At 41.5% G+C, this 23,277-nt stretch overlaps 1 pseudogene; it reads right to left on the minus strand.

Annotated features, from left to right (window-relative positions):
• Window positions 1-10,529: 10,529 nt before the first annotated feature.
• On the minus strand, window positions 10,530-10,912 carry LOC103747071 (annotated as a pseudogene).
• Between the last annotated feature and the right edge of the window lie 12,365 nt (window positions 10,913-23,277).

Raw genomic sequence — 23,277 nt, forward strand, 5'->3', positions numbered from 1 at the left:
TTTTGAGTGTTTAAGACCATACAGTTGGCCCAAATAAATCAATTTATTTTTACACCTAAGATCATTTGAGGATCTGTTCCTCAGGGGTCACATGGGCTTTGGAGGAGCTCCTGGCTCCTTTCTTTTCCCAGTTCCATCTATGTGAAAATAAGTCAAAGGTCCTGCTCGACCATGTGTGGCTTCACTTAGAAGCATGAATGAGATGTTTCCTCTGAGTTGAGCCTCCTCTTTGTAGCCTGGACACTGGTTCAAGTCCATCTTGTGGGGTCTCCATGTCCTCCCTGAACAAGAGGACAGGTGACTCACTACAACTACAGGGCATTTTGAGAGATGTTCCATACTTCTTAATAAAAAAGTACTTTTTTAAAAAAGTATTAAAAACAATAAAATCAGAGAGACCAAGGCAAGTTGTGAACAAGTGCATGACTCCAGTCGTGGGAAGAACCACCCAGGGCGCGCGCGCACACACACACACACACACACACACACACACACACACAGTCAGAAAGTCAATAACACCATCAGACAGCACTCCAAAGTAACACCAGGAGCAAGTGTTTCATCATGGCCAAACTGATCCCAATGGTAAATCCCATATCCTCTTCTACTGATGTTCCAACTGCCCCATCCTTAACAGGAAATAATGGACATTTAGGCAGACATTTCACTCCTACACAATCAAAGTCTATCCAACTGTACAATACATGGGGTCCAGATTAACAAAATTGGGTACTCAAGGGACCAGAAAGACCCACAGGTAGAGAAACATTTGGTTGTAGTAGTTCATGATGTTGTAGCAGATTGCTAATTTGCAGGATTAGCTAAGTGACATACCCAACAGCTCATCAAATTCAGAAGTGGCAATTGCCTTGGATAGGCATCAAAATGAATTTGGTAGGCTTACCTTATGGAGGAACAAAGAGAGGTTAGACCTGCATCCTCTCCCCTTCTTTTTACTATATCTGGCTTCTTGGATCCTAAGGTGCTCCCATCTCAGCAAAGGGTAGTGAGTCCTCTCTGTCACCTGGTATGTAAGTGATTGTTCTTCCCTGAGCCGATCTTTAGGGTAGGGAATACAAACTCTAATTTGGATACTCTTTAGGTTCATTCAGTAAAAATAACTATTTTACATATTGATATTGCATGAGACTATGTGCAGTAAAGGAGAAAGCTACTTTAAAAAAAAAATTATGGGACTGGAGAGATGGCTCAGCAGTTAAGAGCACTGGCTCCTCTTGCAGATGACCCAGGTTCAAGTCCCAGCACCCACATGGCAGCTAACAACTGTCCATAACACCAGTTATAGGGGATCTGACGCCTTCTTCTGACCTCTTCAGGCATCATATGACACCAGTGCACTTACATACATGTAGGCAATACAATTTTAAGTGTTGAACTCAAAACTTCTAGTAGATGATTATTGTTTCGTAGTACTTTCAAACAAAAAAGCATTCTCTGTATCTAGAGAGTAAATGAACAAGGAGCTCACTTCTACCCCCTTGCTGTTTTTTTTTTTTTTTTCCTTTTGCTTTTTAAGTCATTCTGTTAGTTCCAGGAAGGAGTTAAAGAGTTAGACCGCCTTTGTAGGGTCCTTTCTGGAGACCATGGTATCAATTCATATAAGAAGGTATTCAAATGATGGAAGAGGGTAAAAAGTTGCTTCAAACATGCAACACAAATAAAAAGTATCTGTAACAGAATTGCTACAAGAGGATGACAGTCTGATTCCCGTCCTTATATGGCACCCACTAAAGCTGGCCTTTTGATTATCCTTAAAAATGCTTAAACCCCATATAAGAATTGAAACAGAGCCTCACATACTCCGTGATTGGACCTCTGATGTGTATTGTGGACCACAAATCTAGAGCTATTGTCAAATGCAATGTGGTCAAGGAACCTGAAAGAAAGCAATGTGGTCTCATATGACAGGAAAAATGTGGCACAAGTCAATGAAACACAGATACAGCAAGACAAAGCATGGGAAATACCAACTGCAGTCAGGATCTAGCAGAGCCCTGTGATTGGACAAGAGGGCCAGTGTGGTCTACATGCTAAGAATATCCTGGCATGTCACCTCAAGGGAGTTCTCTCTGGGGAATATTTTCAGCAAGGGACTGTAAGGTAGGATAGTTTTTCATGGTGTTTAGCCTTACCTCACTACACTGGCAATTCATGCACATAAGTCCAGTCAGGAATGGCATCTACCAGGCATGGTGGTGCATACCTGCAATCCCAACATCAGAAGGAAAGGCTCTACAGAAAAATTAAGAGAAGGGTATCTGAATTTCCATGGGCCATCTTATAATGGCTCCTAGAGACTGTCATTCATACCTCTGCTTGCTCTGGAAGACAGAGCAATTTAGTCTCCACATTTAGTTATTGGTTATTGTCAGCATCGGAGTCTTTCCAGTGACCATGTATAAGCAGAAGCAAAAAGCTTAGAAGACCAACTTTTATTCAAATGTTTTGTCACCACAAACAGTCATATTTTAAATGTCCCTCCAAGTTTTGCCAATAGCTTAACCAAAACAACAATTCTACTATCCATAGCCCATGAGTACATGAAAACACAACATAGGTTCAACTTGCATGAAGCTCTGCCATTTTTAGCAAGACCTTTATTGTAATAAACAAAGAATAAGCCTCCATCTGTTTAATGGAAGCTGCTTCCCATTACATCCTAATAGAAGATAACCAGAAGGAGCCACCAGAAAAATCAGGGTCAAAGACCAATACTGCTGAGCCAGCCAAAGTATGAGTTTCCTGAGTAATATACCCAGGACACAGGGGAGGTGTGCATGAGAATTTTTCATGGAATTGGGACACCCCAATCATGCCATGTTTTTCCCAGTCTTGTAAGAGCTGTTTCCACTTCACTGCTGAAAATCTCTGAGCCACCCCCATTCTGGGATGGAGGCTTCTGTTTGGTTCCTGTATTAGTTTCTTTTCTGTTGCTGTGATAGAAACACTGAACAAAACAACTTAAAAAAAGGAAGAAGTTATTTGAGCTTATGGTTCCAGGGGAATTACAGTCTGCCTTGGTGGGGAGGCATGGCAGCAGAGGTGGCTAGAGGAGGAGTGGAAGCTAAGCTCTCACTCACATCTTCAAGTAGGCACAGGAAGCAAGAGAACAAGCTTAAGAACCTTCCCCCTGTGACATGCTTCCTCCAGGATAGCCACACCTTCTAAGACCTTCCAAAACAGCGCCACCAACTGGGGACAAAAATGTCCAAATACTTGGCGCCTATGGGGGACATTTTCATTCAAACCACCACAGCTCCTCTGCTTGACTGGGATTTTAGACCATATGAACATTTCATAGTGCTCTGTATACACTAATTAGGCCTGATTAAGAGCCTAGTCTTTTTTTGTCTCTCAAAGCCTGATGCCTTTAGCTCACAGACTCAAAAGCTCAATGGTACAGATTTGTCCACAATAGGATCCTTCTACAATAGGTTCTAGCTAGCAGACTCAGAGGTTGCAAAAGTCTATCACTGACTAGGCTAGTGGGGTCCGTAATATACCTCCAGAGTCACTGGGAACAGAGGAAGAAGTGTTCTCACAGAAACTGTCATCAAGAGGACCTGAGCCAAGCTGCCCCTCAGGACCACCATGGCCAGTATCTAGTCATAGGCTCCTCAGGAGAAAGCCCATTGATCTCCCTTTTTGAGTTCCATTGTGAAATAACCACGCCCAGAGATACTTCAGGGAAGGGCCTTGTCCAGGTCACCCAGGAGAGAATTCCTGTTACAACTCTGACAGTGCTGGTCATGTAAGAACAACAACAATGCAAGACAGTGACCATGCAAGACCTTGGGGAAGGCATTCAGGAAAAGAGCAGGAGGTAAAAATTAAGCTGAGACTACACTAGACTCTAGAAGAGAGGCCATTGCTGGTCTTGTCTGCACAGAAAACAATCAGGGTTGTGCTGTGAGAATCATGTCAGGCTGATACAGGACATCATAGTTCCTGTTCCCCAAAGAAACCATGTAAGCTATTTGCCAATGTTTCCCACACTTGCCCACATAGCCTCATGTATCAGTTAGCTTTTCAGTTGCTGTGATAAAACACTGACCAAAACCAATTTGGGGAGGAAAAAGTTTATTTGGTTTGCAGGTTACAGTTCATCACTAAGGGAAGCTAAGGCAGGAACTCAAGGGGGGAAGTGAAGCAAAAGCCACAGAGGAATGCTGCTTACTGGCTTGCTTCCCCTAGCACAACTGACCCCTTGTCAACTTGATATACAAATATATCACTATTAAACAATAACCTTTCTTTTCTTGTTTATCCCTAAGATCTTATATTAATATCACCTCTTCTTTTCCAATTAGTACTCCTTTAATTTCCTTCTCTTGACTTATTGCTCTAGCAAGAGTTTCAAGCACCATATTAAAAAGGAATGGAGATAATGGACAGCCTTGCCTGGTTCCTGATTTTAATGGGAATGCTTCCAGTTTTTCTCCATTTAGAATGATGTTGGCTGTGGGTTTGTTGTATATAGCTTTAATTGTGTTGAGGTATGTTCCCTCCAATCCAATTCCCTCTAGGACTTTGAACATAAATGCATGTTGAATTTTGTCAAAGGCCTCTGTATTTATTGAGATGACCATGTTGTTCTTGTCTTTGAGTCCATTTATATGATTTATGACATTTATTGACTTGTATATATTGAATCATCTCTGTCAATATCACAATTACAATTTTTAAAGTCACAGTTTTTTTAAAAATTCAAACATTTTAGAAGTTCAAAGCCTCTTTAAAATAGCCAAAGTCTCTTAACTATGGGTTCCCGCAAAAAAAAAAAAAAAAAAAAATTTAGGTTAAATACTTTCTTACTCCAAGAGGGAGAAATCAGAGTGTACAACCAACTGCACTTAGGCAAAATCAAAGGCCAGCAGTGTAGCTCCAAAGTGTTCAGTGTCTGACATCTGGGTGTCACTTAAAAATCTGAGCTCCAAAGAGCTTAGGTAGCTCCAGTTCCCATCCACAGCACACATAGCTTGTCTTATAGTCTTAGGCAGGCTCCACTCCACGCCTTGGCAGACATCCCACAGTCCTGGCATCTCCAATAAGCTGGGGTCCCCACTGCAACTAAGAACACAGCACCTTCACCAATGACCAACCACTCATGGTACCAAGCCTCAGTTCCTCTTCCTGACCACTTCAATTCTGCTGTTTTCATGCCCCCCAAAACAAGTACCACATAGGAGATTCTTGCACATCACCAAATTCAGCTTCCAGCTTGAGTTGCAGCCTTGGCCCATCTGGGCCACAGCTACGTGCTGACCCTGAAGAAATACTTCCCAGATTTCACCTCAATGATATTGGTCTCTCATTAATTACAGATGATTTTTCAGCCCCAATTAGCCAGCATCAACTGTCCCACTAAAAAAAAAGTGCTGGTCTCTTGTTAATCAGAGCTGATCCTTCAACCCCAGCTGACCAGAGGCCACAGATTCTTAACTCAGATTATCACAGGAATGGCCCTTATAGAGCCTTTGAGGAACTCCCAAAGTTTCCCCTGAAACTTTACAAGACAGGCCTCCATCACTGACATTTCTCTCCACATTCTTAACATCCAAGCTGGAAAAGAACAGCTCATTAAGCTCTAAGCACTCAATGGCTTTTTCAAGACCAAAATTACAAACATTTCTGCAATATTTCAAAAGAAAACAATGTGGCTATGTCCACTGCAGGAAGATCCCATTCTCTGGTATTAATTTCTGTATTAGTTGGCTTTCCTGTTGCTGTGATAAAACACTAACCAAAATCAACCTGGGGAGGAAAGAGTTTATTTAGTTTATAGGATACAGTCCATCATTAAGGGAAACCAAGGCAAGAACCTGGAGGTAGAAACTAGAGCAGAGACTAAGAGGGGACACTGCTTACTGACCTGCTTCCTCTGATCTGTGATGAGCTGCTTTTCCTTTATAACCCAGGCCCATCTTCCCAGAGATGGCACTACTCATAGTGACTGGAACATCTACATCAATTAGCAATCAAAAAAATGCCCCCCAGAGGCATGCCTATGGGCCAGTAATGGAGAAAAGTCTTCAACTGAGGTTCCCTCTTCCCAAGTGACTCTAGTTTGTATCAAGTTGACAAAAAAACTAAACAGATCACCTCCCCATAATCCCTAAGTATGTTACATTCATTACAACTATCACATAAAATCACAAAAACACTGACATTATTGCTGTATAAAATTTGGGAGATGTGGTAATATCTATCCATCAGTTCCTACAGTTTATTCAACAAAGATGACTAGAATTTGATGCTGCAGGAGATAGGAAATAACTGAAGGTCTTCAAGATGAAGCATGACACATTCAGACAAACATTCAGGAAGATCTTTTGATAAACTGTATGGAAACAGGGTTGGAGGAGCCAAAACTAGGTGAAAGGAGAGAACAATGGAACATGGGATGTGTGTGTGTGTGTGTGTGTGTGTGTGTGTGTGTGTACCAGAGATCAACATCAAGTGTCTTCCTCAATCTCTCTCCACCTACTTAAATGGGGTGTCATTAAACCTGGAGCTTGCTGGTTCAGCTAGGCTTAATTCAGCAAGCTCCAGGAATACTCCTTCCTCCACCTCTCCAGTGCTAGAGCTGCTGCCCAGGGCTTTACACATCGGTCCTGGGATTTGAACTTGGGTCCTTATACTTACACAGCAAATACTTTACCAACTGAGCCATCTCACCAGCCCCAGAACACAGAATTTAACATTTTTTGATCCCTCTGTGACTTTTTCTACTCTTTGCTCACTGAAGTTATATCTGTAAAGTCAACTGGATGCTAACATCTAGTGCATAAATGGAGTAACTGCTGATAAAGCCAAAGAAGGAATCTGACTTATTCTTAGTCATGGGATTTTTCCCACCTTTTATTTCACTTGATCTAAATAGAGACAGTCAGTGTGTGTATGAACTAAATTTTAAGGAGAATGAGCATTTGTAAGCCTAAACTGTAAACCAAAGAGTATACTAATAAACAACATCCCAACTATGGCACAGGACTAATGCTGGAAACAAAGACCCTCCTGGTACAGTAATAATTGTTGCATGCATCATTCTCCTTCTCAGAAGGAAGAAATGTATGGGTGTATCAGAAGTATCCCGATTCCTGTGGTGGTTTAAATGAGAATGTCCCCCATAGGCTCCAAGTATTTGGATATTTTGTCCCCAGTTGGTGATGCTGTTTGTGGAGGTTTTAGGAGGTACAGTCTTGTTGAAGAAAGTCCATCACTAGGGGCAGGCTTTGAGAGATCTTAAGCCTTGCCAAATTTCCAGTCACTCTCTCTGCTTCCTATGCCTGCTTGAGGATATGACCACTTGATTTCTGTTTTGGCCACCTCCTGCCATGCCTGCCCTGCCATTATGGGCTCTAATCTCTCTGGAATTGTAAGACAAATAAACTGTTTCTTCTATAGGTTGCCTTGGTCATGGTGTTTTATTACAACAACAGAAAAGTAACTAATACAGAAGTTGGTACCAGAGGTGGGCTGTTCTGTGAAGATCCTGACCATGTGGAGTTTTAGAGGAATGTGGAAGACTTTGGAAGTTTGGACTAGAAAAGCAGTTGAATGCTATAGGCAGAGTTTAAAGGCTGTTCTAGCAGGATCCTGGAAGAAAATAGTGCTGAGAGCAAAGTAGTTCCAGAGGGAAATAAGGACTTAAACAGCAGCTAGAATGTTTGGCAAAGCACCTGGCTGCCATCTCCCCACAACCTAAGAGCTTTCCTGAGGCTAAATTGAAAAGCAATAGAATAATTTCTTTGGCAGAAGAAATTTTAAAGCAGTCTAACATGGAATCAATGGTGTGGTTATTAATGGTGAATGTTATGGAGATCTACAATGAAAAAAGAAAAAGTGGGGTAGAAAGAAATTCAGAATGTACAGTTTGGATTGAAAAAGAGCACAGGAAGGTTAATGTCAGAGACAAGGCATGTGCTGAAGGAGAAGCTCTCTTTGATAAGGAGATTAGAGCCATTAAGGAGAGGCCTACAGATGTGCATTTAAACAATAGAAAGAGTATATTCAGAACAAGATCACACCCAGCTAAGTCTCCAAATTGTGAAAAGAAAATGACAGAGGGGCTGTCTGCTCCTAGAAAACCACAGTATAGAAAAGCTGCTAATGTGAAGGAAGCAGGCCAGGGTCCATCCAAGGCTGGCAGCCAAACTTGGCAGTGTCAACCATGTGGTGCTGGCTGTAGAGGCATGAAAGATTCAAGAGTAAAGGAGACATTAGTTCTTCGGCCATTGTTTCAGAGAGCCACTGAGGCCAGGCAGTGTGTAGCAGGGGCATCCCTGCATAAAGAAGGCCCTGATAGGCCATTGCATGAAGCTGTGAAGGTGAAGCCAGATTGGCAGTGGAGACCCCAAAACATTGGAGATGCTAGAGGCATGAGACATCTGCCAAGGAAAGTTGCATACATGGAGTGGTACCAGCCCAAGAGAGAGATGTGTGTTGCAAGCAGGAAAGCTGGAGGGGCTGAGCCATCTAAGCCCTTTGGAAGTAAAGTCCAAGAAGTCGGACATGGAGCTACTGGATTTGGTGTTTTCCCTGATTGTTTTCAATCTTGTTTTGGTCCAATGTTTTCTCAGTATGTCCTCATTCCTCCCTCTTGGAAAGGGATGTGTATTCAGTTCCATTATATGTTGGAAGCATATAATTTGGCTTTTGATTTTACAGGTATTTACAGTTAAAAAATTACCTTGAGTCTCAGAAGAGATTTGGAATCTGAACTACTGAGTAGTATTGAGGCTGATAAAGACTATTGGAAGTACACTAAATGCATTTTGCATTTTATATGGTTGTGAGCCTATGGGGGCCAGGGAGTAGAATGTGGTGGTTTGAATGAGAATGTCCCCTATAAGCTCCAAGTGTTTAGACATTTTGTCTCCAATTGGTGGGACTGTTTTTGGAGGCTTTAGGAAGTATGGCCTTGCACACCACTGGGGTCTTGCCCAATTTCCAGCCATGCTCTGCTTCTGTGCCTGCTTGAAGATGTGTTCCTGGACTTTCTGCTCCAGCCACCTGCCTCCCCCACCATTACAGACCCTTACCCCTGGAACCATATGCTCAGTAAACTCCTCCTTCTATAAGTGGCTTCGGTCTTAGTGTCTTATTGAAGCAACAGAAAAGTAAGTAATAGAATTCCCAAAGACAAATCTGCCTGGCTCTCTAGTCTACAGAGAGACTGGGTCCAAACACTTGAAAGATCTATTATTCTTAAGATTTACCTTTCCTCTCCACCAGCATTTCTAGTTTATAGATTTATCTCCTTTGAATTTCAAAGTGGAAGCTTTGAGAAAGATGTTTTAACATTCAACCTAAACAATCCTACTCTAAAAGGCAGCTGAATGAAATAAACAGTAATTTTCTGATTAAAAAATAACAAATTTCAAAGAAATTGCAACCAGCTGTTTTCCTTCAACCAACTGATTTATTTCCCTTGAAATGTGAATGAGAGGAAATGGGCATAGCAGAAAGATTTGTTTAGGCATATTCACCAAGCATAAGACTTGTTAGACAAGGACAGGGGAAGGAAAAAGGGAGGAAAAGAGGGAGGATGTAAAGAGGGAGGGAAGAAGAGAGGAAAGAAAGGAGGAGAGAGGGAAGGGAGAGGGAGTCTGATTTGTAGACTACTGTAAGAGGTGAAACTGACTTTTAGAACTGAAGGACTCATTAAATCCTCTCCAAAGGTCAGAATCAGAATAGGAGTTAAGGAAGAAAAAGATAGAGGTTCTACTAATGATGGCTATGTAAGCAAACACATTTAGTGTACAGAGCTCTGGAGTTAGTGATGGGCCTGGCTGAACCAGTGGCCAGTTCTGGTCTCCTTGATTGTAAAACCTTTAGCATAGCATAAAGATGTACACAAGGCAAGCAGGTTAAGGATCCCAGAAGACAGGAAAGAAAAGATTTAATTAAGCTAATTTCCAGTTCCTCATCCTAACCTTCCCATCAACCAGCCACTCTTTCCCTAGAGAGGTACTATGAGCAGGGGCATGGATACCATATATCCCCATCACCAGGGTTGAGGATATAGCTCAGAAGGTAGAGAGCATGCCTCACATGAATGAGGCTCTGGATTAGACATCCTCCCATCACCTCCATCAAAGAAAAAAACCTCCTTTCACTTGGAAAGATTTGTCAGAGCAAAACGTTTAGCCCCTCCACAATTGAGCCAATGCTCACCTCTTGATACATGAATCTCCAGTTGAGTCAAGATGTTATTTCCCAGCCTTTGAACTCCAAACTTCTTTCCACTTTCAGAACCAGTCTACCTTTTCCTCAATGTGTTGAAAAGAAACTGAACCAGGGTAACTAGTATAAGTTATATACTACTCAATTTATATTCTACTCAACTTATACTTACTCAACTGTAAAACTGAACTAGTATATTTTTGACACATCAATGTCTTTTATTAGACACAGTTTTTAAAATCAACTCTTCAATTTCTCCATACACAGGCAAAAATATGTGTGCCTTTTAACATATTAGAACTTGCCAACTTAATGATCAGTTAGAGAAGGGAAAACCAGCCCCAGCCAGTATGCTTAACATGAGGCCAGTTCATCTGCCCATCCCCAAGAATATGGAGATGAATGTGATAGACAGATTGTCCCCCATCTGCACCTTCATTCACCACCATGCCATAGCCCCTGCTCAGGCCCAGGTCTGCAGCACATTCTTGCCAACAATCATTAAATGTCCAAGAAGGCTTTCATTGTCGTACTCTGTGGCAGAAATCTGGGCTACGTGTTTCTTGGGTATAATCAGAAAATGTATTGATACCTGAGGAGAAATATCATGGAAATCAAGACACCGGTTGTCCCTGAAGACGACCTTGCCTAAGATCGTGCCCCCAGGTAGGGCGACCTGAGCCTTGGCAATCTTGCCAGCCATTGCGCCCTACAGCACTGCAGCCATGAGGGGAAGGAACTGGGGGACTATTGTATTTATAAATAAACTATTTACTATCCAATTAAGAGGCATTAAGGATTTTTTTTCTTCTAACTTTCAACCAACCAATTGTAATGAGACACAAATAGTCTTTTTTTCTTTTTTACAAATATAAATTTTGTGGGGTATGGTAGTGCACTCCTTTAATCTGAGACTCAAGAGGCACAGACAGTGGATCTCTGTGAGACTGAAGGCAACCTGGTCTCCATGGAGAGTTCCAAGCCAACTAGAGCTAAAGGAGACACTAGTCTCAAAAAACAAACAAAGAAATACAAACCTCAGTCATATGCCACCTATTACATTGTTGAGAGTGATCTTCTCGATTGGATCATCTGAAGCTGGAAGACACACCCTAAATGTGGGAGTTACCTTCTGATGGCAGCCTTATAAAAGGCCATGACAGCGAAGAGCCCTTGTTTTTTGCTGCTTGCCTTCTCTCACACTGGTGAGTTCGTCTTGCTGCTGTAGACTGAAGACTAGCTGATCTTTTGGAATTCATCAGGCCTTCAGTGCTAGATTGGGATGACTGAGACATCCAGCCCCATGGACTGAGCGACTACCAGATTCTCAGCCTGTCCAGTGTGGTGCAGCCATTGTTGGACTACTTAGACTCTTATTCTTGGAGCTAATCTGATAAATCCCTATATATAAAAAAATACACACACACACACACACACACACACACACACACACACATATTCATTCTGCTAGTTCTGTTTCTTTAGAGAACCCTGACTAATATACTTCCTCTCATCAGAGTTTGAACATTTACCCTCAGCTCCATGGAGTAAGAAACAGAATGTGTTTCTAAAGAGGAATGCTCTGTACAGTAGAGACAGTTTGGTGTTTGGGTTTGGGAGCAATTTAAATGGGAGGAGGTGGTTCCACAGGCCTCCCAGATAAGATAGCAAGTAACATGTCATAAGAGAAAAGAATAAGTTTTTTATTTTGTCTTTTTGAGACAGGGTCTCCCTGTAGCCCCATCTGGCCTGGAACTCTCTATGTAGACCAGGCTGGCTTGATCTCACAGAGATCTGCCTAACTCTGCCTCGGGCATGCTAGGATTAAAGATGCGCACCACCATGCCTGGTTAGAATAAGATTCTTGTATAGGGAAATATAAAGCAGGGTGAAGCAAAAACCGGAACACTTGGGGAAGACTCGAAGGAAAGCTGATGAAGGGACCTGCTGAGAAAGGCTAAGCGCACGTCACAAATGTCTATTGCTTTTGGAAATGCTGTTAAGTAGTCAAGACATGAACTAGAGGCATGGCCACTGTTCAAATGCCTATAGGCTGGGGCAGGGGGTGTTGCCTGGCAGTCAACTGCTTGACTAGCATGCATAAAGCTGAGGGTTTCATCCCTGAAACAAACAAAAAACTAGAAGACCATTTATAAGCAGTCTTAGCCAGCTAACTGAGCTGTCCACACCTAGATTGGAACATCTCATTACCTTTGCAAAATATCTCACCCAATGATTATAGGAATGAGGGTCTGTTACTATGGTTTGGATGAGTGTACTCCAAGATCTCTGTGTGTCAAAGGCCTGGTCCTAAGGCTGGTAACACTGGGAGGTGCAGTGGATATTTAAGAGAGGGCCTGGGGCTGGGAAGATGATTCAGTGGGTAAATCGCTTGCTGTGCAAACATGAGGACCTGAGTTTAGACCCAGAGCAAAGACTTTTGTAACCCTGGTGCTGGGAAAGCAGAGGCATGCATATTCCAGGGGCTTGCCAATCAGCCTGTGTAGCCAGTTCCAGTTTCAATGAGAGACCTTGTCTCAAAAAATAAGGTTGGGAGGCTGGAGAGACGGCTCAGTGGTTAAGAGCGCTGGCTGTTTTTGCAGAAGACCCAAGTTCAAATCCCAGCACCCACATGGCAGCTAACAACCATCTGTAACTCCAGTTCCAAGGAATCTAATGCTCTCTTCTGACCTCTGTGGGCATTGCACAACACAGGTGCACTTATATAAGTAAAATAAAAATAATAAATAAAATGTTTTTTAAAAAATAAAGTTGGGCTGGAGAGATGGTTGCGCAGCTAAGAGTATGTATTGCTCTTACAGAAGACCTGAGTTTGATTCCCGGCACCCATATCAGGTGGGTTATAACCCCTGTAATTGTAGCTCCAGGGAATCCAACACCCTCTTCTGGCCTCTGCAGGCATCTGCACTCACATGAAAATACCCACACACACAGACACAACCACAAATACTTAAAACAATCATGCCTCTACATGTACACATGTGCACACACCTGCATGGGGGGAGGGGCAGGACCCAATGAAAAATCCTTGGGACATTGAGGATGTACCCTCAAAGGGGATAGTAAGATCCAGTCTCAGACTCATAGTCTATCTCTGTTTCCTGGCTTATAATAACAAAGTGCTTTTCTTGGCTATGTATTCCTGCTGCCCTGATCATAGAACCAAAGTATGGCACCTCATGACCTTGGACTAGGACCTCCAGAACTATTAGCCAAAATAAATTTTTCTCATTGAAAGATAATTGTCTTAGGCAGTCCATTGCAGTAATGTAAAACAGACTAATAGAGAGCTAATACAAGCAGAGCTTCAGCAAGTCACTGAGGGTCCTCTAAATATTAATGGGTTAATGGGGAGAAGCTATGGCCTCTTGTTTTGAAAGGCAACATGAGTGTAGCTAAGCCCCTTGTGAGATGGAGCAGATGGAGACAGGTGGCATGGATCCTACACTGAGTCAAGGAAGACCAAGAGCTGAGATTTAGGGTCCAGTCTCCAGAGACAGGGGTGTCTGGGTGCTTATCTTAGTAGGAAAGTTGCTTAATTTGTTTTTAAACCTGTATAATACAGGTAAAAATTAGCACGAACTTCACAGACACTGTATCAGGATTTAGAGAGTTAATGAATGTAAAGAATGTGGTACCACTCTTGTCATATAGAAACCATCCTTCCCACTCATGCTGCAGCCCAGTCTCTAAAGTTGAGAGTCATCACTAGTGTTCCAGAATATTCCATGACTTGCTAGGCCTGATGATATTTATATATTTTTTATAAAATTTTATCTTATTAAATCTTTACAAGTTGTCTCTAAGCTCTTCGTTCTTGGTATTAAAATTATTTTATGAAATGTTTTTCCACAATGTGGGTCAAAAATAATGGGCAGGCTTTGGAGCCAGGCAAACACCCCAGAGCATCCAGTGGCCTATCTGTTGCTAAAGTCATTGGCACAGGTTGAACCCAATTTTCCTGGGAGCCATTAAGCTTATTAGGTAAGCCTATCTTTATCTACATCTCCCAGGCAGGAAGAATGTCTATAGAGAAGCAGAAGGCAGCACTTCCCACCCTGAGCTGCAAACCTGGGCACTGGACTCTGTTGTGCCTCCATTTTAAGTTCTTGTCTTCACCTTTTACTGCCACTGACCTGGCTCTTGGGATGATGGGCCCTTGACTTCTTTTCCTGCGCTTCTGTAGACTACAGCCTTTGGGATCTAGCAGTGGATTTCTTTAGGTCCTAACTCAATCTCTAATCACTTGAGTTTAATTTGGCATGCAAGAAACAATGCCTCTTCTCTTATATCTACTGAAAGTCTCTTGGCCAGTCAGAATTCAAAAGCTCTCAGTAGGCAAATTTTTGAGACCAACATTTACCAAGGACCAAAGGTCATATTTTGGTACTTGGAAACTCTACAAATGGAAGCCTTGAGAGGTCTGGTAGAAATTAGCAGTCTGCAGTGTCAGGGAGCTTGAAGAGAGTCTCAGGGAACAGAGCATAGCCAATACTTGCACAAAGAGTCACCCAGGGATTGTGGGTGCAGCAAACAGTGGGAAGTGCTTCAAAAGGAGACAATGTGACTACAATTTGAAAATATATATTGTATTTTGCACAAATCACCATGCATGCATGCTTTTCTGTTTTAGATAGAATTTAAGTCTTCAGGTCTCAGAATTTTCATGTCCTCATATAGGATATCCCTGCCCTTCACATAGCCTCCAACATGGGAACATATCTAAATCAATCTCCTTCATCCTTGAAATTACCACATGTGTTAGTCAGGGTCCTCTAGAGAAACAGGGCTGGTAAGCTATATAAAGATGTTGAAAGATGGTTTAATATGAGGACTTGGCTCACATAATCATAAAGGCTGAAAGGTTCATGACTTTCCATATGAAAGTTGAAGCTAAGAGAGCCAGTGAGGTGATAACAGTCCAAGTGGAAAGGTCTGAGAACCTAAGAACCCTATGGCATGAATCTCAATTCAAAGATCCAAGAATCAGAAATGGTAGGAGGTAATGGTACAAATCCAGTTCGAAAGAACAAGGAGTGTTGATGTGAAGAGGAGAATGGAAGACAGGGTATTGCAGCTCAAGCTCAGAGTGGATTTGTCCTTCGTCCATGCTTTTGGGTTTTTCCAAGTATTTAAAGGACGCCAGCCCACTTTGGAAAGGACAGATCTTCATTAGTGAGTCTACTGCTTTAAATACCAGTTTCTTCAAAAAAGCATCTTCACAGATACCCGTAAATGTTTACCAGAAATCCAGGTATGCCCTAGCTGTATCAAGTCGGCACATAAAATTAACCATCATACCACTTCCTCTCACTCATTTAGGGCCATGGCTTCCTCAAACTCTGAATGACATCCAAACAAGAATTTCTTAACTGTAATACTATGCATCCTTGGAGCCTGATAATCGTTTTTTTCTGTGGAGGATCCCAGGTACACTGTAGGCTACTTAGTCACATCGTTGATCTCTACTCACTTTTGTAAGTAGTGATGCTCTCAGCATCTTTTTACCTAATATATCACAACCAAAGGTGTTTCTAGGCATTGTGAAATGTCAGCAATGAGCTGGGGAGCAGAGAATGAGAAAATAAAAATCAACACTGAATAAGAATCACTGCCTTAGTAAACTCGGTCTGAATATACTGTGGGAAGCTCACTTGCTCCAACCACAACTGCTTTGACTTTCCCAGATACCATTTTAATAGCTTCTCAGTGGAATTTTATTGTAATTTCTCTCTATAAATTTTGTCTCCTTGCCCACATTTCTAGACTGTTAGTATTCACACCTGCAATATCATGAAAAAGAAACCTCCAATCTATATTTTTAAACATCTAAATGAGCCAAAGCAGCTGCTTCTGTGCAAAGCAACCTTATCTTAACAAGCAAGCATTCAAGCCAATGCCCAATGTATTCTTTGTCATCCTCCAGATATTTGGCTTCTCTAGATGGTTTCCTTATAAAATGAAAAGATTTGTAGCAGATGAGATCAAAACTCATAAATTACGAATAGAAAGAAATAAGGCAAGTTGTAAGGGAGACACATAGTAAAGGAAGGCAAAGTTGTCCACAATAAACAAATAAAAGAGTAAGCAGAAGTGCCCTTGCAAAAAATTTCTCCCAAAGGAGCTGGGACTGACCTGGAAGACACCTCCCCTGAAGGCTAGCTCTCATAGCTTTGGAGAGCACAGTACAAACTGATAAGGGAGAACATCAATCAATGGTCCAACCACATCAATGCCCAGTGCAGCGAATCATTGGTGCAACAGTGGCATTTTTATCTTGGGGGTAATCAACAGCTACCTAATTGGACTTAAAGCCCATTCAGTGGGAGGAAACTCATGTGTGGTACTATAAGCCTAGCCAAATACACATAGCTGGAGAGGTCATAGATCTTAGAGAAAACTCCAAGGCTATCACATTTCTAGACAAATGTAATTTCTTACTATGTACAAAATATGGGTCCTCAAGTTTATAGACCAATATCCTAGTCACCACCCATCAAAGAAGCTTCTTTTTCAAGAGACAGAGATAATTACAGAGTTCCACAATTGGTCACACACAGAGATTGTAAATTGCCCAAGTCTAAGTGCCACATCTAGGATGCAACCTCTATACCTAAGGCTCATGGAACATAGAATAAGAGATGAAGAGAACACTAATGCATCCTTCAACTCTCATCAATGAAGCTCCCTCATGCAACAGACGGCCAGGAATGCAAAGGTCACAAATGGCCAAAATGCAGAATAAGAGTCTACAGAGTGTGGGTTCTTGGGTAGGGCTCCTGTATTAAAATCCACCCACCCAAGGCTTGGGGACCACTGCAGAAGAGAGGATGGAAAGATTGCAAGAGCCTGGGAGGTGCAGGACCATACAGAAGCAGTCCTACAGGCACCTGGGCCCCTTCTCATACAAACTTACAGCAATGGTGTCAGCATGCACAAGACCAATGCAAACTTAAGCAGACAAAAACCCTGCACAGAACTGTGGAAATAAACAGCAGGCCCCAATCTTAGTTGAAGAATTATTGGCAGCTGATTATTGCTAGGTAAGGAAGAGCTGATCTTCTTAAATGGGGGGACTCTGGATAGGCTGACTAAAACCCAGTGGATGAACTTGCACTGAGGGACATCTGGGGACACTAACTTTACATGATAAGCCTTACAGATGACAGAATGTATGAACTCCAGTGGGAAGGCTATGGGAGGTTGTCAAAGGGGAAGGGGGTATAAAGATGATTTTATGTATGAAATACACAAAAATTCAATTAAAAAAATTTAATGCTCCTGGATCTAAACATAGAAAGTCAGTTATAAACCTAAGAGAAGACAACACAGAGAAACTTCTTTGGAAAGTTGGGATGAGAAGGATTTATTTAAAAATAGTAGGAGCTGGAGAGATGGCTCAGCAGTTAAGAGCACTGGCTGCTCTTGCTGAGGACCCAGGTTTGATTCCCAGCACCCACATGGTGGCTAACAACTGTCTGTAACTCCAGTTCCAGGGGTTCCGACACCTCTTCTGACTTCCATTGGCAGATCATGACACAGGTTCACTTACACACATGCAGGCAATGCACTCATACACATAAAACAAAAATAATAAAATATTTTTAAAATGACAATAAATATATATAACAAAATCTGAATTATAAAGGTTAGACTACTATTGATATTTCTATTTTAAAAACTATAATTAATTAAAGGAAACTCAGCAGACTTGTTGAGGAAAGGTATTTATGGCATCTAAGATGAACATGAGATTAGTGTCTAAAATGTAACCATTTAGTCCAACAAGAAACAGGAAAAATGGCAGAGAAAAAGAACACTGTACATGTAGGCAATTGAAGAAAAAAAAAAAGAAAACAAAAGGAACAGGACAGTCAGCCTTATTAGCCAACGAAGTAATACAAATTCTACTTGCAAAATTAGTACACTACATATTATCAAATGCAATCCTGTATGTGGAAAATATTTAACGTCTTAGTTTTGTGCTTAGACCACCTGCTCTTCCATGGGACCACACTGAAAGCTCTGGTTACATAGGCAAAGAGGAATTACAAAGAGATAAATGAATGTAATCTACTCCAGCAGTGATTCATCTGGTCAGTCACCTGTCCCTTTAGATAATATGTGAATGCACACACTAAGTCTCTCAGGCAGCCCCTCTCTCCTCTAGCTTGGCTCACTCAGATATTCCAGAGGTGTATGAGGGAGGGCTGAGCTGTGTCATGATGTGATCTCCCATTTCCTCTGATTACAGAGCAATGTGCTCTTTTGCCGCTGGCCTTGCTGGCATTCGTGGCAGAAGTCTACTTCTGATGCTCTTATGATTTTCTGTCTATGGGTTGGTGAGGCCAGCTGGCATTTCCTAGTTGAATCAGCCTCAACTCAGCTGCCATTGATGTCCATTACCTTCCTAAAGTTTTAGGCTTCACACTTGTCCTTAGGCAGGGGAGCCTATTCTGTCTACACCTGGACCTTCACTTTGTCCACAGTGAGGCGACCCTCTTTGACAAGTCCAATAGCCAGACCCTCCACAAAGACCTATCCATGTTCCTATATGGGAATCCAAAACAGTAGGGAAACTGAACATCAGGAATTCTGTTTGCTCCCCTATAGTGCTGCCTAGTTGGGTTGGCTTTATCCAAAGGTGCCCACTTTAAAGAATACTCACTGGACATTATGGTGGGTGTGGGAGAGGTGAGGGGAAAAGGAGAGCTGAAATTGGTGGGGCCAGGGGAGGGAAGCTCACTCTACTCTCCACATTAACTCCACTCAACTGACATACATTTCTCTTTTGAGGCCAAAGCTTGGAGACAATGAGAACATACTCACCTGTGCCTGCCTTTTCCCACTCTACCACCCATGGTGCAAAGCAGGCTGCCTTCTGTTTCATCTCCCCTGTGTCACATCCTCTCTCACTGTGTAGCAGCTTCCTGAATCTGCCGACATGGGCACAAGAATATCACCTCTGTATGCAAGGGCAGGGCTGGGAGCCTCTGTTCTCAGGTTCTGTTGCTGATCAAAGGGAAAGAACACAGAATGCCAAAGTCTGCCTCAAGAGAGTAGTCTATTTGCTATCAGGGCACCTAAAGCCAACAAGGACAAAATGAAGGAAATAAGGCCACATTATGAGCTACCATAGATGTTTCCTACTATTTATTTATTTACAACTCGTATTATTCTTTTTGTGACTGCCTAAGGAATGCCAATAATCTTTATCATATCTTAGACAATTTCAGCTTGCTCAACTGCCTTGATGACTTGGTTAAGTTTTAGCTGAATAGTTGAGGTGGATGACATGAATTCAAGACTTTCATAGATAAGAATTTAAGCAAAGCATCCAAGATCAATAGGTGCCTTCTTGTGACTCCAAAAATTCCATTCTAATGCCCTTGGAATCTTACCTAGCCCTACGTTTTTCTTTTCGCATGGATCTTTATCATTTTAAGCTCTAAAGATTCTTTTACCTCAGAACCCCTACATTTAGCCATATTATTAGCTTTAGTTCTGGTTTCATAAAAATAATTACTTTTCCTTCTTCACCCTTATTTATTATGCATGAAACACATCTAATAAAAAAATGAAACCTCTATAATGTGCTTATATAACCCATAATGTATATTCAAGAGCAATTTGTGTTTGGGAACAATTCATCTGTTTTAAGTAGTGACAGGATGACAAAACACTAATATTATAATCATTACATTCATACCTAAAAGAAACTACTGAATGTGAGAGATCATTTTTCATGCTTCAGTACAAATTTCCCTTTGTTGCTTTATTTTTTAATGTTTTATTATCCTTATGTGTATGAGTGTATTGCCTACATGTATATAGGTACACCCATGTTGTGCAATACCCATGAAGGTCAGAAGAGGGCGTCGGATCCCCTGGAACTGGAGTTAGTCATCATGTGGGTGCTGAGAACTGAACTTGGGTTCTCTGCAAGAGCAGCCAGTGCTCTTAACCACTGAGCCATCTCTCCAGCTCTACCCCTTTGTTATTTTAGAATTGCCTTTATAAAGACTTACTTTCCTCCTGGGGTAGAAGTTCAGCAGCTCCTCCCACAGACATAGCAATGAACTGAAAGTCTTAGGTAATAAGAATGCCTGAATCCCAGCCTTCTCAATTCAGTATGTCAGAGGAGAGATCTCAATGTGGTCAAAAGCAACACACAAACTGCCCAAGACTGAACTCTTGATCTTGTCTACAAAACATCCATTCTTCTCTGAGAATTATTGTGGTTAATCATTGTTGTATAGGCAAAATTTTTAATTCTTTGAGGCACTTTCACTCAGATCTCTTTTAAAATCAATCCTTTTTCTATCCCCAAATTCTCTAGATCATCCTGTATAAGTCTCTGAAAACTGCCTTTACCCTCTCATGCTAATGGGTATTGCCTTAATGCTAAGTCTATTGACTTAATGCTAAGTCTAACTAGGTTCTGTTCTACCAATACATACATTTTCTAGTTCATCTGATGTTACCATACATATACACTGTTAATAACTTCAATTTTATAGAAGCTTACAGAGCACCTGTAAACATACCTCTTTGGATACATCTATCCTCTTTGGAAAATCAGGAAATTATTTAATATTATTGATACATCAACTTTAGGTTAATATTTTCTCCTTGTGATGATTAATCTTGATTGTCAGCTTGGCACACTTGGGAAGAGGGAATCTCAGCTGAGGAAAGTTTTTTCATCAGACTGGCCTTTGGACATATCTGTGGGGCATTTTCTTGACTGCTAATTTGTGTAGAAGGTCCCAGACCACTGTGGGCAGTACCATCCCTAGACAGATGGGACTGGGTTGTATAAGACAGGTAGCAAATGTGAGCCTACAGTGAGCTGGTAAGCAACATTCCTCCATGGTCTCTGCTAGTTCCTGTTTCTTGACTCCTGCTCTGACTTCCCTCAATGATGGGCTGTAACCCGTAAACTGAAATAAACCTTTCTTTCCCAAGTTGGTTTGAGTCTGTGTTGTATATTTTCTTAATCACATTCTCCCTATGTCTCTTCACATCACCCTCCTTCTATGCCTGCCTGTCTGTGTCCAAATTTCTCCTTTTTAAATACCAGTCATATTGGAGAAATGCCTACTCTAGATCGCATTTAACTTGATCACTTCTATAAGATCCCGTTCCTAGGGCTGGAGAGATGGTTCAGCTGTTAAGAGTGCTGGTTGCTCTTGCAGAGGACCTGAGTTCAGTTCCCAGAACCCACATGGCAGCCAACAACCATTCATAGCCCCAGTTCCAGGGGATCCAATGCCCTCTTCTGACTTTTTGGACACTGCACGACATGGATGCACTTATATATATATGCACACAATACATTCTTGCACATAAAATAAAGATAACAAAAATTTTTTTTGAAAATCTTATTTCTAGGGGATGGAGAGATGGCTCAGCAGTTAAGAACACTGGTTGTTCTTGCAGAAGACCCAGGCTCAAATACCAGCACCCACATGGCAACTAACAACTGTCCGTAACTCCAGACTCCAGTTCTAGGGGATCTGACACCCTCTTCTGACCTCCACGGGCATTGCACGACATGGGTGCCCTTATATATATGCAGGCAATACACTCATACACATAATACTTCTTTACGTTTTTTTAAAAAAAGAAAATCTTATTTCTAAATAAGGTTACATTCTGCAATATTAGAAATTAAGACTCCAGAACTTTGGAAGCAGATGTAAAGTAGATAAAGTGTAACCCATAATATCATCTGAACATGGCCAAACTTATATCTCCTGGTTCATGATGTTTTCATGGTCTGAAAACCCTTCAAACCCTACCAATTCCCTCATCTGTGCCCCTTTCCTATGCAACCCGTCCACCTGAGTGCTCCTTTCCCACTCCTGAAGCAATCATGTTTCTATGTTCAGGGAATTCACAGTCTCATAACCTACTATCTGATCCTTAAAAATTATTTATCATCTTGAGTTCTCCATGTAGAGTGGAGGCCCTCAGATGGCACATAGTAACCAGCACAGCCTGGCATGTGAGAGTGGAAGTAAACCAAGGGAACATGTGTGTGGTATGGCAAGAGTATGCATGTGTGGGGGCATGTGCACACAGAAGACGATTAAAGGAAGCAAGATATTCAGGGAATGCAGTCAGCCTGCCATATCCATGCATACCACAACCACAGATCCTAAACAAAAAATGCCTCTGTGCTAAACACATGCCATCTTTTCCTGTCTTTACTCCCTCAACAATACATCATTTGCATAGTATTTGCATTGTATTAGATATATAATTATATATTAGATATATTACATTATATATAATTAGATATATATAATTAGATTAGGTAATTAGATATATATATAATTAGATTATATATAATTAGATATTAGATATATATTAGATTATATATAATCTGGATATTATTTAAATGCACAGGAGTATATGCATAGGCTCTGTGCAAAGTCTGTTATTTTATGTAAGGAATTTGAATATTATAGATTTGGATATTTGGAGGAATCCTGGAACAAATTGCACATAAATACCAAAAGCAACTGTACTTTTTTAAAATCTGTTTTTATTGAATTTTTGTGTATTTCATACCAAACAACTCAATTTAGTCTCTTTATACCCCTGTCCCCACCTGCACCCTCCCATATCCCCCCCACAACTGGAGCCCATATACTCTGTCATCCCTGTTAAGGCCCACTGTGTCAAGTCAGTATCCCCAGATGTTCCCCAGTACAAGTCCATCCACTGAGGTCTAGTCAGCCTATCTAGAGTCCCTTGTTTTAGGAAGATCAGCTCTTCTTCATTTAGCAGCAATCAGTTTCAAATACTTCTGCAGCTAAGATTTGGGACTCCTGTTCATTTTCCCAGTTCTATGCTGGGTTATTGTGTATGTTATTTGCATGGGACTTCTGTATGCTTACACCATTGTCATAGAATCACATGAGCAGGTTCCCAGGAGCTTGTAGGACTCTGTTTCCATATGGTCATGCACCTCCTCCCTGGCTCTTACAATCTTTCTGCCTCCTCTACTGCAATGGTCCCTGAGCCTTTGGTAGGTGA

Source organism: Nannospalax galili, unplaced genomic scaffold (assembly GCF_000622305.1).
Source record: "Nannospalax galili isolate Female #2095 unplaced genomic scaffold, S.galili_v1.0 scaffold264, whole genome shotgun sequence".
NCBI lineage: Eukaryota > Metazoa > Chordata > Mammalia > Rodentia > Spalacidae > Nannospalax > Nannospalax galili.